The following is a 13,947-nucleotide window of genomic DNA, read 5'->3' as shown; positions in this document are numbered from 1 at the left end:
GTCCTTTGGTTTCAATACCAAGCCGCTCCAAACCAGATGTACAACTATCACAACAGTTGGAACTGGGTCATCAACAACTGTCTTCATCAAGCTACTGGTTCTATTTCTTCAACTCTTCTCATTTCCTCAATGGCATGTTGAAGACTTTCATCTGTACTGTTTGAAGAATTTGACTGAAGAATTTTAGTGAATTCCTCACCTCAAATTCTTCATCTGAGTCATTCATCACCTGCTTATCCTGTATACGTGACTTGTGCAAATCGATTCTCTCAATTCACGATGAGTACTTTGGTGTAGTCGTTTTTTCACTTCTGCCTAAGTACTATTTCCGTCGCACTTGGTTCATGACTGAGGACTTTCCTCACTAGGAATTTCCTCAGTGATGAATTTGTAAAAATTACCTATTCACCCCCCCTTAGTTGATATAATGCACTTTCAGATCTCCCTCACGAATACCCTGTGTCGATTTAAACTCCTCTAGCTTGCTACCGTTAAATATCACTCAAAAGGAGATTGTGCTCACCATGATCATAATTACAGACATCCATGGTGCTGCAAATCCTAGTTTCTACATTACTGCTTTCAGATAGCTCCACTCCATTCTGTCATAAGCCTTCATCATGTCCAGTTTTAATGCACAAAAATTGTTGTTCTTGGATCTATTTCGCTTCATAAAGTGCAAGCACTCATACACTGAAATTATGTTATCAGTAATTAGCCTGCGTGGAACAAAGGCCGACTGCTCCTCCAATATGATCTCCGGTAAGATAACCTTCAAATGGTTTGGAAACACTTTAGAGGCGACCTTATAGAAAACATTGCATAGAGCTATGGGATGAAATTGTGAGAGAAGAGTGGGGTTAGCTACCTTTGGTATTAGAATCACTGCAGTATCATTTAAGCATGTCAGGCTTTCCTCTCCACGGACAATTACCAACACCGCCCTCGTGACTTCTTCGCCACATACATCCCAGTGCATCTAGAAGAAATGCGCCAGAAAATCATTGGGGCCTGGGGCCTTGGTGGGAAACATTTGGAAGAGTATCGTTTTAACTTCCTTTGCATCATATGGAGCCGACAGTTGCTCGCTCATAGAAGCTAAAACTTTGACTGGAACATGCTGAAGCACTTCCTCCACCCGCTGAATTCCTTCACACGTGTAGAGAGTTTTATAGTATTCATGAGCTAGCTGCCAAATCTCCGTGGCATCCTTGGTTACCTGTCCATCCGGCTTTTGGAGAGCCTTGATCAAATTCTTACGTCTCTACATAGATGCCCTAAGGTGAAAATAATGAGAATTTCGATCCTCCTCAGATAGACATTGCACTCTAGATCGTTGTATCCACATTAGCTCCTCCCGCACGTACAACTCGATCAGTCAATCATTGATTTTTAACTCGACATGACCTGGCCCAGTACGGTTGGCCCTGTTGCGCAACATGTCCAACTTCGTCTTAGCTTTCTGATTTCGCACGGACGCTAGCGAACGTTGATTTGCTCCACTCGCCTAAAGTCCCAGCAAGTGTGTCTAACTTAGCCTGGATCTCCTTGACCGTCACTTCACCCCCATTCGGCTACCAGAAAGTTTGGATGGTCTCTTTTAGATCTGCGTGAGTGTCCCACATTGTTTTATAATGGAATGGTTTGGATGCCTTGATAGGACCAACACATACTTGTATAAATATAGGGGAATGGTCTAAAGTTGCCACTGTCAAGTGTTGCACTGTTGCGAGCGGGAATTGCTCACACCAATCCATCGTGGCGAGTGCTCTATCAAGTCAGACCCTGGTGAAAGAGCCACTAGCGACCTTACTTTCGTAAGTCCATCTTGTGCCATTAAACCATAAGTCCATCAAGCCACGGACATCAACCGCATCTCTAAAACCTTGAATCCGTGATTGGCTCCTAGAGCCAACGTCGTCATGTTCATCATGTCTCAATACTTCATTGAACTTGCCAAGGCAATCCCATGGTAGAGTTTTTGTAGTTGTCACGTTATTCATGGTATCCCATGTATGATGACGAAGGTGGGTCTCTGCCTCACCATATAAGCACGTCAATCTCCAAGGGCGACCTCCCAAATCAGAAACTTTAGCATCTAAGTGGTACTTTGAGTAACCCAAGTTTTCCACTTTTATTTCATTATTCCAAAACATAATAATTCCCCCACTTATGCCCGTGGGATCAACACCGAAAGAGCAATCAAAACCTAAAGTACTTGTTAGCTTTTCCGGATGAACTCTACTGATTTGAGTTTCTACAATGCAAATGACTTTAGGGACAAACTTCGTCGTGAGTTCGTGGAACTCTTGAATTGTCGGGGCGTTCTCAATCATGTGACAATTCCAGCAAAGGAGATTAATTGGGCCTAGTGGTCCTCCACTGGGGAGACTGCCAAACGCCCATCATTACTTCTTCCACATCCAAGTGCCTTCTTCAAGTTTCCCGAGCTGTTCTTCTCCAGAGCCCCTTTTTCCATACGTAGGCTCGTTCTGGACCTCTTTGGATCGTGCTTAGGGGGTTGGCTAGGGAGAACTACATAGCCCTTTTTGGCCTTCACTATGGGCACTAGTTACATGCCCGTAATCTCCAGGGGAGGGGGGGTGAGCACATCAGAGCCCCATGTAACGTCCAAGATGCAGAACTATCCATATTTGGGGACGAGGCCTTAACATGGATAGAGGCGCGTCTCGGTGTTTCGCAAGTACAGAAATCATTGCATATACATTTACGAAGAGATGAGTATATGGATTGGCTTACACTCGCCACATGCTAAATTACAAGTCACACAATATTATTTCAACCATCCATAAGACAGGGTCCGGCTACGGATGAAAACAAACGGAAAAATAGCAACGAGTCTGTCTCGCTAGCCTAGGAGACGACCAAGGTCATCTACTCATCGGGGTACGTCACATACATGTGCCCGCTTCCTTCATCGAACTCCCACTGGAGCTGCGGTACCTGGACCTGTGGTATTGTATTAATTTGTGAGCCATAGGGACTCAGCAATCTTGCGACCATGATATCGAGACTAATGAAGTTATAGGGTGTGGTAAGGTTAAGTGTTGAGGTTGCAGCAACACTAAGCATATTTGGTGGCTAACATACGAGAAGATGATTTAAAGTGGGGTGGTCTACGCATAACGGTTGTGAGCTAAATAATGATCACTAAGTGATCATGAACACCTACTTATGTCAGTCAGAACTCCACCATGTCCTCAGTCAGAGTATGACCTCACGAAAGAGACAGTCACGGTTACGCACACAGTTGGCATGTTCAATATAAGGTTACTTCAAATTTTCCATAACCGGATGTTAAACAAATTTCCAAGTTGCCACCTAAACGTGGGAACGACTTTCCGAAAGATATTAACCCTGCAGGGGTACTCCAACTAGTCCATCACAAACTATCACAATCTGCCTGGATAGAAAACCTCAACCTCGAGATAGCTCAAAGTATCACTGATATCCCAGTGCATAAGACATTCACCAAAAGTAAGACAAATCTAGCGAGACCACATGGAAGGCTAGATCCCAATAGGATCCATGCGTATCTGTGTCTCAGGGCATAACCAGATGAGCACTACGTACGGTGGCGGGATAGAAATCCCCCGAGTTGCCCCGGGTGGCCCCACAAGTGGCTTTGTTTGGACTAACACTCATGAGGAGCAATGGCCCAGGGGTTGATTAATTATCCACGGAGTAGCTATTATCTATGCATTTTTATTAAGTTGTTTAGCAAATGTAATAGCAATATTGGGCCTTGCTGGAAAAATCTTAACTCAAAACGAATTATCAAGGGGGTCCCCATAACAAACCCCAAGCATGTTAGGAGTGGTCAATATGGAACATAACACCGTTAACCAAAACTAGGGCGGCAAAAGCGGAACAAAACACCGAGCAAAAGGCCAAGCCTTCCGCCTTCACAAAGTATATATGTGCATTAAATGAAATAGCAATAATAGGATCATATTCAAAATGTCCACGTTAACACATGGATCAGCCTGCACGTGCAACTAGCAATGCTATAACGTGGTTTGAGAAAACGCTAACTTAGCCAATCAATGTTTGCTAAGATGTGGATGGGTTAGAGGCTTTTCATGGCAATGTTTGGAGGCTATATATTCAGGTGGTAGGCAACGACAAATAGCGATGGAAACAAGACATCTAAGCATAACAAAATTAGAAGTGATATCAAGGTCACAGTCATCTTGCCTCACACTTCTTTTGATGGACAAAGCTCTTGCTCCTCAGGAACATTCTCAATGTGATCCTCGTACTTGTTCTTAGCACCCAATGCTACCCAAACAAGTACACATCCAATGAACACACCACAAGGTACAATGCTTCAAACAACATGATGCATGAGTATGGTATGCAGGAAGCATAACAATGATGCACTAGTCATCTTTCTCATGCATTTTTTTATTTGTCACCATTCTCGGAAGAACCTCAATATTAATTATTTGGGCATGCATGAACATGGGAAAAAATGCACGCATCACGAGAAAACGGTGCAAAAGCATATAAAGAACGTCGCAAACCGAGCTACGGATCTCTCGGAACTCCCAACACAAGATGCAGAAGGCAACGATGACAAAACAACATTTGGGAGAGGCTATGAGCAATTTCTTGGCACTCCAAGTATGCCACTAGATTGGGAACGAAATTCTAGGTGAAATAGACCTAAAATACAAGCAAAACAAAGAAGCACAACTAACACGAAGCACAAAACAATTCAACAACCAATCTGTCCACAAACAGCAACATACCACTTTGATCATGTGAAAACTAGCAGCTACAGCCACCCAACAAGTTCAACCAAGACATGAATATGAAGCTATCAAATAGTACAATAATCCATAACTAACAGCAACATGGATATGCTCATGGATCAATGGCAATCAAGCTCATAACATGGCAAATTATACAGATTAGGACTTGGTGAAATTCTCAGTTTTACACTAGCAGTTTTAACATGATGGCATGTTGACAACAATGAAACTCTACTCTACAGCAACTTTCATGACATGAAACTTATCAGGCTGATAGAGGGCAACAATTACTACAAATCACTCCCACTAAACATGAGCTAAAACTGCACAAAATTCATGGCACCGTCCTCTAAACATGGCATAAAGATAATGGTAGATTCTCAGACTTAGCCAAAATTTCACAAAGTGAGTTCACAACAATTTACATCACCATGGCATGTTTGACACGAAGAATAGCTAAGATGCAAAACCTATTTGGAAAAGTAGTGGCATCATTTTGTAGAGGGATACATGCTATGTAATTCACACCAAATCACCAACACAAAGAACTTGTATAAGCATGGCAATCATCATGGAAACATAGCAACTTGAAACAATTTTCGGACTTAGTCATATTTCACATTTCACCAAAAACTTCATTATTGGGATGGCATGTTCACAGCAAGAAACCCACAAATACACAAACTTTTCATGGAAAAGGAAAATACCAGGACCTAGTACTTCCAAATCACTACAACTTTAAAGTTGACAAGTTTGACAAAGGGTGCAAGGATTAAATCACTATTGAAATTCAGAAATTTGCCGTCTGCCATGGCGGACGGCAAAGGGGGGAACCGCGGATGGCAAAGCCTTTTCCGTCGGTCACCTGACGGCAAATTAGACGGTAAAAAAAATCCGGTGAAGAGGTTCTTTGCCGTCTGGTTTTTTAAAGCGGACGGGAAAGAATCTTTGCCATGAGGGGCCAGACGGCAAACTAAATGGGACGGAACAGACTACAACGTCCCCGTTAAGTGTTAACGGCAGGCCTCCTCTCTTTGCCATCTCCATCCCCCCTTTGCCATGTGGGGGCAGACGGCAAAGAGGGGAGAGAGAGGGGGTTGATTCCCCCCTTTGCCGTCGGCCCACCCCCCTTTGCCATGTGGGGGCAGACGACAAAGAGGGGAGACAGAGGGGGCAGATTCCCCTCTTTGCCATCTTCCTACCCCCCCTTTGCCATGTGGGGGAAGATGGCAAAGAGGGGAGAGAGAGGGGGCAGAATCCCCCCTTTGCCGTCTGCCATCCCCCCTTTGCCATGTGGGGGCAGACGGCAAAGGGGGAACCTGCCCCTTTTTAATTTATTTTTTATTATATCCAGCATTTTTAACAATAATCAGGATATATATATATATATATATTTGACATAAATAAATTTCTTTCCGTCCTCATAACCATATTAAAATAACTCTCATCCATAGTGCATACATATTATGCAAGTTGCATCCGTACCAAACCATATATTACACGAGTTTCATCCACATGCATACAAAGTTTCATATATATCCATATACTACAATAGTTTCAATACAAGCCATGGTACAAGAAATCATCTTCAAGCATTCCATCAATATAATCCAAGCTTCCCGTGAAGTGAAGGTAATCTGCAAAATGACAAATAAGAAAGTTAGAAGAATAATACTAGATGAAGAAGTGTATATATAGGTTATTTCGGAGAGAAATTAGTTAAGTATCGATCATTTAGGAGCTAACTAAGCTAATTATGTCATTTATGTGGAACCCTAGCTAACTATAGGTCGTTTCGGAGCTAACTTGGGTAAAATAGGTCATTCCGGAGCAAACTATGCTTATTAAGCCATTTTTGGATCTAGCTAGGCTAATTATAGGCCATTTAATACCTAAGTTAGGGGGAATAGGTCATCTTGCAGCTACATAAGCCTTATTATGTCATTTAGGAGAGAACTTAGCTAACTATATCTCATTTTTATTAAATAGGTCATTTTGGAGCTAACTAAGCTAATTATGTCATTTCGTAGGATAATTAGCCAATTTAGCCTTTCTTGGATGAGTCTAAGCTACGTAGAAGAAGAGAAAGAGAAGAAGAAGTAAAATAAGGAGGAGGAGGAGGAGGAGGAGAAGGAAGAGGATAAGAAGAAGAAAAGAAGAAGGAGAGGAAGAAGTAGGAAGAAGGAGGAAGAAGGAGGAAGAAGGAGGAAGAAGAAGGAGAAGGAGGAGCTCCTTCTCCTTCTTCTCCTCCTTCTTCTCCTTCTTCTTATCCTCCTCCATCTCTTCTTCTTCATCTTCCTTCCTTTCATTTTTCCTCTTTCTTCTCCTCTTGTCCCCTTCTTCAGGCTAAATTGGCTAAGAATGCCTTTTTGGAGCTAATTATGTCATTTCGAGGATAATTAGCTAAGTATAGGTCATGTTTTATTAAATAGACCATTTAGGAGCTAACTAAGCTAATTATGTCATCTAGGTGGAACCCTAGCTAACTATAGGTTGTTTCGGAGCTAACTTGGGTAAAATAGGTCATTCCGGAGCAAACTATGCTTATTAAGCCATTTTGGATCTAGCTAGGCTAATTATAGGCCATTTAATACATAAGTTAGGGGGAATACGTCATCTTGCAGCTACGTAAGCCTTATTATGTCATTTAGGAGAGAAGTTAGCTAACTATAGGTCATTTTTTATTAAATAGGTCATTTTGGAGCTAACTAAGCTAATTATGTCATTTCGTAGGATAATTAGCCAATTTAGCCTTTCTTGGATGAGTCTAAGCTACGTAGAAGAAGAGAAAGAGAAGAAGAAGTAAATGAAGAAGGAGGAGGAGGAGGAGGAGGAGCAGAAGGAAGAGGAGAAGAAGAAGAAAAGAAGAAGGAGAAGGAGGAAGAAGGAGGAAGAAGAAGGAGAAGGAGGAGCTCCTTCTCCTTCTTCTCCTCCTTCTTCTCCTTCTTCTTATCCCCCTCCTTCTCTTCTTATTCTTCTCTTCTTCTTCTTCTTCCTTCCTTTCATTTTTCCTCTTTCTTCTCCTGTTGTCCCCTTCTTTGGGCTAAATTGGCTAAGAATGCCTTTTTGGAGCTAATTATGTCATTTCGAGGATAATTAGCTAAGTATAGGTCATGTTTTGTTAAATAGACCATTTAGGAGCTAACTAAGCTAATTATGTCATCTAGGTGGAACCCTAGCTAACTATAGGTCGTTTCGGAGCTAACTTGGGTAAAATAGGTCATTCCGGAGCAAACTATGCTTATTAAGCCATTTTGGATCTAGCTAGGCTAATTATAGGCCATTTAATACCTAAGTTAGGGGGAATAGGTCATCTTGCAGCTACGTAAGCCTTATTATGTCATTCAGGAGAGAACTTAGCTAACTATAGGTCATTTTTTAGTAAATAGGTCATTTTGGAGCTAACTAAGCTAATTATGTCATTTCGTAGGATAATTATCCAATTTAGCCTTTCTTGGATGAGTCTAAGCTACGTAGAAGAAGAGAAAGAAAAGAAGAAGTAAAAGAAGGAGGAGGAGGAGGAGGATAACGAGAAGGAAGAGGAGAAGAAGAAGAAAAGAAGAAGGATAAGGAGAAGGAGGAAGAAGGAGGAAGAAGAAGGAGAAGGAGGAGCTCCTTCTCCTTCTTCTCCTCCTTATTCTCCTTCTTCTTATCCTCCTCCTTCTCCTTATTCCTCTTCTCCTCTTCTTCTTCTTCCTTCCTTTCATTTTTCCTCTTTCTTCTCCTCTTGTCCCCTTCTTCGGGCTAAATTGGCTAAGAATGCCTTTTTGGAGCTAATTATGTCATTTCGAGGATAATTAGCTAAGTATAGCTCATGTTTTATTAAAGAGACCATTTAGGAGCTAACTAAGCTAATTATGTCATCTAGGTGGAACCCTAGCTAACTATAGATCGTTTCGGAGCTAACATGGGTAAAATAGGTCATTCCGGAGCAAACTATGCTTATTAATCCCTTTTGGATCTAGCTAGGCTAATTATAGGCCATTTAATACCTAAGTTAGGGTGAATAGGTCATCTTGCAGCTACGTAAGCCTTATTTTGTCATTTAGGAGAGAGCTTAGCTAACTATATGTCATTTTGGAGCTAACTAAGCTAATTATGTCATTTCATAGGATAATTAGCCAATTTAACCTTTCTTGGATGAGTCTAAGCTACGTAGAAGAAGAGAAAGAGAAGAAGAAGTAAAATAAGGAGGAGGATAAGGAAGAGGAGAAGAAGAAGAAAAGTAGAAGGAGAAGGAGAAGGAGGAAGAAGGAGGAAGAAGAAGGAGAAGGAGGAGCTCCTTCTCCTTCTTCTCCTCCTTCTTCTCCTTCTTCTCGTTCTTCCTCCTTCTCCTTCTTCTTCTGCTCCTCTTCTTCTTCTTCCTTCCTTTCATTTTTCATCTTTCTTCTTCTCTTGTCCCCTTCTTCGGGCTAAATTGGCTAAGAATGCCTTTTTGGAGCTAATTATGTCATTTCGAGGATAATTAGCTAAGTATAGGTCACGTTTTATTAAATAGACCATTTAGGAGCTAACTAAGCTAATTATATCATCTAGGTGGAACTCTAGCTAACTATAGGTCGTTTCGGAGCTAACTTGGGTAAAATAGGTCATTCCGGAGCAAACTATGCTTATTAAGCCATTTTGGATCTAGCTAGGCTAATTATAGGCCATTTAATACCTAAGTTAGGGGGAATAGGTCATCTTGCAGCTACGTAAGCTTTATTATGTCATTTAGGAGAGAACTTAGCTAACTATAGGTCATTTTTTATTAAATATGTCATTTTGGAGCTAACTAAGCTAATTATGTCATTTCATAGGATAATTAGCCAATATAGCCATTTTGGAGCTAACTAAGCTAATTATGTCATTTAGATGGAAGTCTAGCTATTTTTTTATTAAAACACTAGAAATAACATACCATTATGGTCATCACAGCGGTGAAGCACGGTGGCTCTGGCTTGTTTCACTTGGAGAAGGCTCGACTGTAGAAGGATCGTGCGATGCGTTTCGGGAGATATTCTGCACCAAACATCGTTTGCAATGTGTAGTTAGCATGAGGACACTCTTAAGATCACTGCACTGTAATGAAACTCACCGTCCCCGCCACGTTAATGACTGGCATCGGCGGAGGGACTTGGCCGCTCTTCTCGCACATAGACTGTACATTTGGTTTCGACAAGTCAAACTTTTTATTTATTAATGAAACAAACATTCGAATGCAAGATTTGAAATAACATGAAGAAGAAACTTACCACGAAGAGCTCGTATATGGCCGTGTTAGACGCATCATTCCGTGCCCTCTCCGCCTCCACCAATGCAGTCGTCCTCTCCTCCAGCTCCCTAATTTCCTTATCCTTCTCCGCCATAGCGGCCTGCATTGCCTCTCTCTCTTTCTAAATAGCAGCCTGCAACACAACTCATTGTTATAAATGCATCATGATCATCACTATCATCAATAAATGCATCATCATCATCACTATCACGAAGAACATGTGGAAGGCCACCATTATTTAATCGGTCAAGAAGTGACACGTCATCCGCAGCAGTAACCTCTTCTTCTTCCAGCTCTTCCTGTTCGGGCTCGGGGGTTAAGACGGATTCACTATCGCTGTCTACTTCAATGTTCTGGGGTGAAGTAGAGCGGTTCTTGAAACGTTTCTCGGACATACATGTTTGTTGGAAGAATTCTCATTCATATGTGTCTGGGTTAATGTGTGGTTCGTAATCCTCTTCATTGAGGGTAGGTGGTCTAAAATGTGGTGGCACTTCATAAACGACATCCCAACCTTTGAGATTTGGATCAGTTTGGCATGCCCATGGTAGATAGAAAACTTGTGTCGCCTGTTGAGCTGTAATATAGACATGGGGAACATCTAAGTGGGTGTTTTGGTTGATTTTGACTAGTCCTATATGTTCATGAGTCCTTCTAGTCTCCCTCGGCTCAAACCAATAACATTTGAAGACTACAACGGTCGGTGGGTTCTCACCATAGAATAGAAGTTCATAAATTGCTTCAACTCTTCCATAATACTCGGTGTCTCCTTCGTCGATAGCTGAGACAGAACAATTTGTAGTATTTAGGTTGGGCATATATAGCTCTTTGCAAAAGGTACGAAAGTGATACCCGTTGATGTTGTATTTGTCAAATGAACGGACCTTATAGTCAAAACCATTAGCGACTTGTCTCAACTCGGCGTCCATAGACTCTGCATCAGCCTACAAGTTTAATACGAAAGAATGGATGCATTAGCCGCAAATTAGACCAAGAAATCAAATGGGCCCTTAATGGTAATTAATTACCCTTTGTTTGAACCAAGAGATGAAACCGGGATAGTAGCCTCCATGCTTTGCGAGAAGCTCATACTCTTTGATGGAATCCTTTTCGATGACCGCTCCATCCGAGAATTCGGCGACATATCGACTATATCAAATATCCGGGAATAAGAGTAGTTCATAGCAATTATAAGTTGCGGAACAATAAATTACTGAGAACTTACTCGATGTACGGCCGCACTTCTGTTAGGTTGGTGAAGATATACAAAGAAATGGTCCGCCATTCTTCGACATCCAACGATTTCCCTTTCGAAGCACCGGATGGTGCAAGCTTACCTTTGAATAGGCTGAGGTTGGATCGAACTTTTTTTGGATCGCCATCATTGTACCGAGGCTTCGGGTTATGCAAATGATGATTTTTGGCTTCGTAGTGTGCTGTCACGAAGTTTGCCGCCTCCTCAGTAATGAATGCCTCGGCCATCGATGCTTCAATTCTACGTTTATTTTTACACTTAGCTCGAAGCGTCTTCTGCATCCTCTCAGTTGAGTAGCACCATCGGTTTTGAACGCCCCCCCCCCCCCATTCTTGCCTCGGTCTGGAGATGCAAAACCAAATGTTGCATTGGATTAAAGAAGCCTGGTGGAAAGGTCTTTTCTAATTTGCAGATCAACTCTGGCGCGAACTCTTCCATTTTATCTAGCACGCCAGGCATAGTTCTTTCGCACAAACAGAACGGAAGAAATAGCTCAGCTCTGCCAGTACTAGCCATTCATCCTTAGGGATAAAGCCACACAACATCGCCGGCATTACCCGCTCAATCCATATGTGCCAATCATGACTCTTGAGCCCAAATATTTTCAATTTCTCAAGACTCGCTCCCCTCTTTAGATTCGCAGCATACCCATCGGGGAACATCAACTGCATTTTCACCCACAATAGCATTTCCCTCATAGCTGGCCTTTCAAGATTGAACCATGCCTTTGGCTTCGCTATGCTTTGCTTTCCTTTCCGTTGTCTCAAGTTTTGCAACGGTCTATCACATAGAGCCTCCAGGTCGATTCTAGCCTTAGGATTATCTTTTGACTTCCCCTCTATGCCAAACAATGTACCAAAAATGGCCTCCGCAATATTATTTTCAGTGTGCATCACGTTAATGTTGTGTGGGCAAAGGAGGTCTTTGAAGTAAGGCAGATCCCATAAGGATGACTTGTGAGTCCCGGCGTGTTCCGTATTATACCCTTTGAAGTATCCTCGACGCAAAGGATCAGGCTCGAGAGTGTTTAACTGATCAAGGGTCTGTTGGCCTGTCAACGCAGCTGGTGCAGTGTTTTTGACAACTCTACCTTTGATGAAATTCTTCTTGTCTTTTCTGAACTTATGGTCAGGATATAGGAATTGTCTATGCATGTCGAAGCAAGAATACTTGCGACCAGCCTGCAGCCAATGGAACTGAAGAGCTGCCTTTCATGTGGTGCACGGGAACCTTCCATGCACACACCAGCCAGCGAATAGCGCAAACGCCGGATAATCATGCGTCGAGTACATGTACCACACATGCATTTTGAAATTTGTTTTGGTAGCCGCGTCGTAGGTCTTGATCCCATTATCCCAGGCTTCTTGCAACTCATCCTTAAGCGGCTGCATGTACACATTCATATTCTTCCCCGGATAGTTGGGCCCTGGAATTATCAACGTCAAGAAAATGTTCTTTCTTTTCATAATCTCTCCGGGTGGCAAATTTAGTGGAATGACAAATATAGGCCAACAACTGTATTGTGTTGCCGTCATACCATACACATTGAACCCATCCGTGCTGATGGCAACTCTAGGTTGCCTTGGATCTTCCGATTTATCCTTATGTAATGCATCGAAGTGCCTCCACGCAAAACCATCTGAAGTGTGTACCAGCATCTTGTTCCCATCCGCATCTAGTTTGGTTCTTTTGCCCAATTTGTGCCATGTCATCTGTTTGGCCATCTCTTCGACCATGAAAAGACGTTGAAGTCTTGGTACGATTGGCAGATACTAAAGAACACTAATGGGGATTCTGGTCTGATTCTTCTCACCCATGCCGTTGTCTACCACAATATACCTGGAAGAATTGCAAATGGAGCAATAGTTCAAGGCCTCATACTCAAGCCTAAATAAGGCACATCCATTCTCATAGGCATGTATCTTCTCATAGGGCATCTTAATTACACGGAGGATTTTCTCTAACTGATACAGGTTTGCAGGCAGTACATGGCCTTTGGGTAGAAAGCGTCCAAATATCGTCATCATCGCGTCGTAGCATTCTCTGCCTAGGTTGAATTGAGCCTTCAGAGCCATTACTTGCGCGATGGCATCCAGCTGACAAATCTCAGTCTGCTCGTGGAGAGGACGTTTTGAAGACTCCAACATTTCATAGAAGGCCTTTTCAGATTCCTCCATCTCATCGTTCGAATCCCGAGCATCATCAAAGTATTGCACCATGTCTTCAATCCCGGTACCATGCTCGTCGGTGCGACGACGAATCACCTCAGCTCTGGCACGTTGGTCAGACTCACCATGAAAAGACCACACCATATAATTAGGCATAAAACCCCACTTCTGTAGGTGTTTACCCATTTCAAACTTTGTCTGCTTTTTCCAGTTGTCGCAGTTGGGACAGGGGCACCATGTTTTTTGCTGGCCATTTGCAAATGCGACTCTCACAAACCCCCTGGTTTTTGTTAACCATTCATGGGTCATGTGTTTCTGACTAGGGTGACCAGTGTACATCCAAGCACGATCACTCATGTTGCCTAGCTACCTATGGGGGCACAAGAAATAAATATATAATTCATCATCTATATTCATATGCTAATCAAGTTTGTTAGTTTTATTACGTCCATGCAACCTACATGCTAATAGGTAAAGATAGGTCCTAATCCC

Source organism: Hordeum vulgare, chromosome 2H (genome assembly GCF_904849725.1).
Source record: "Hordeum vulgare subsp. vulgare chromosome 2H, MorexV3_pseudomolecules_assembly, whole genome shotgun sequence".
NCBI lineage: Eukaryota > Viridiplantae > Streptophyta > Magnoliopsida > Poales > Poaceae > Hordeum > Hordeum vulgare.
The sequence above is the reverse complement of the archived record's forward strand: the minus strand, read 5'-3'. Positions refer to the sequence as shown.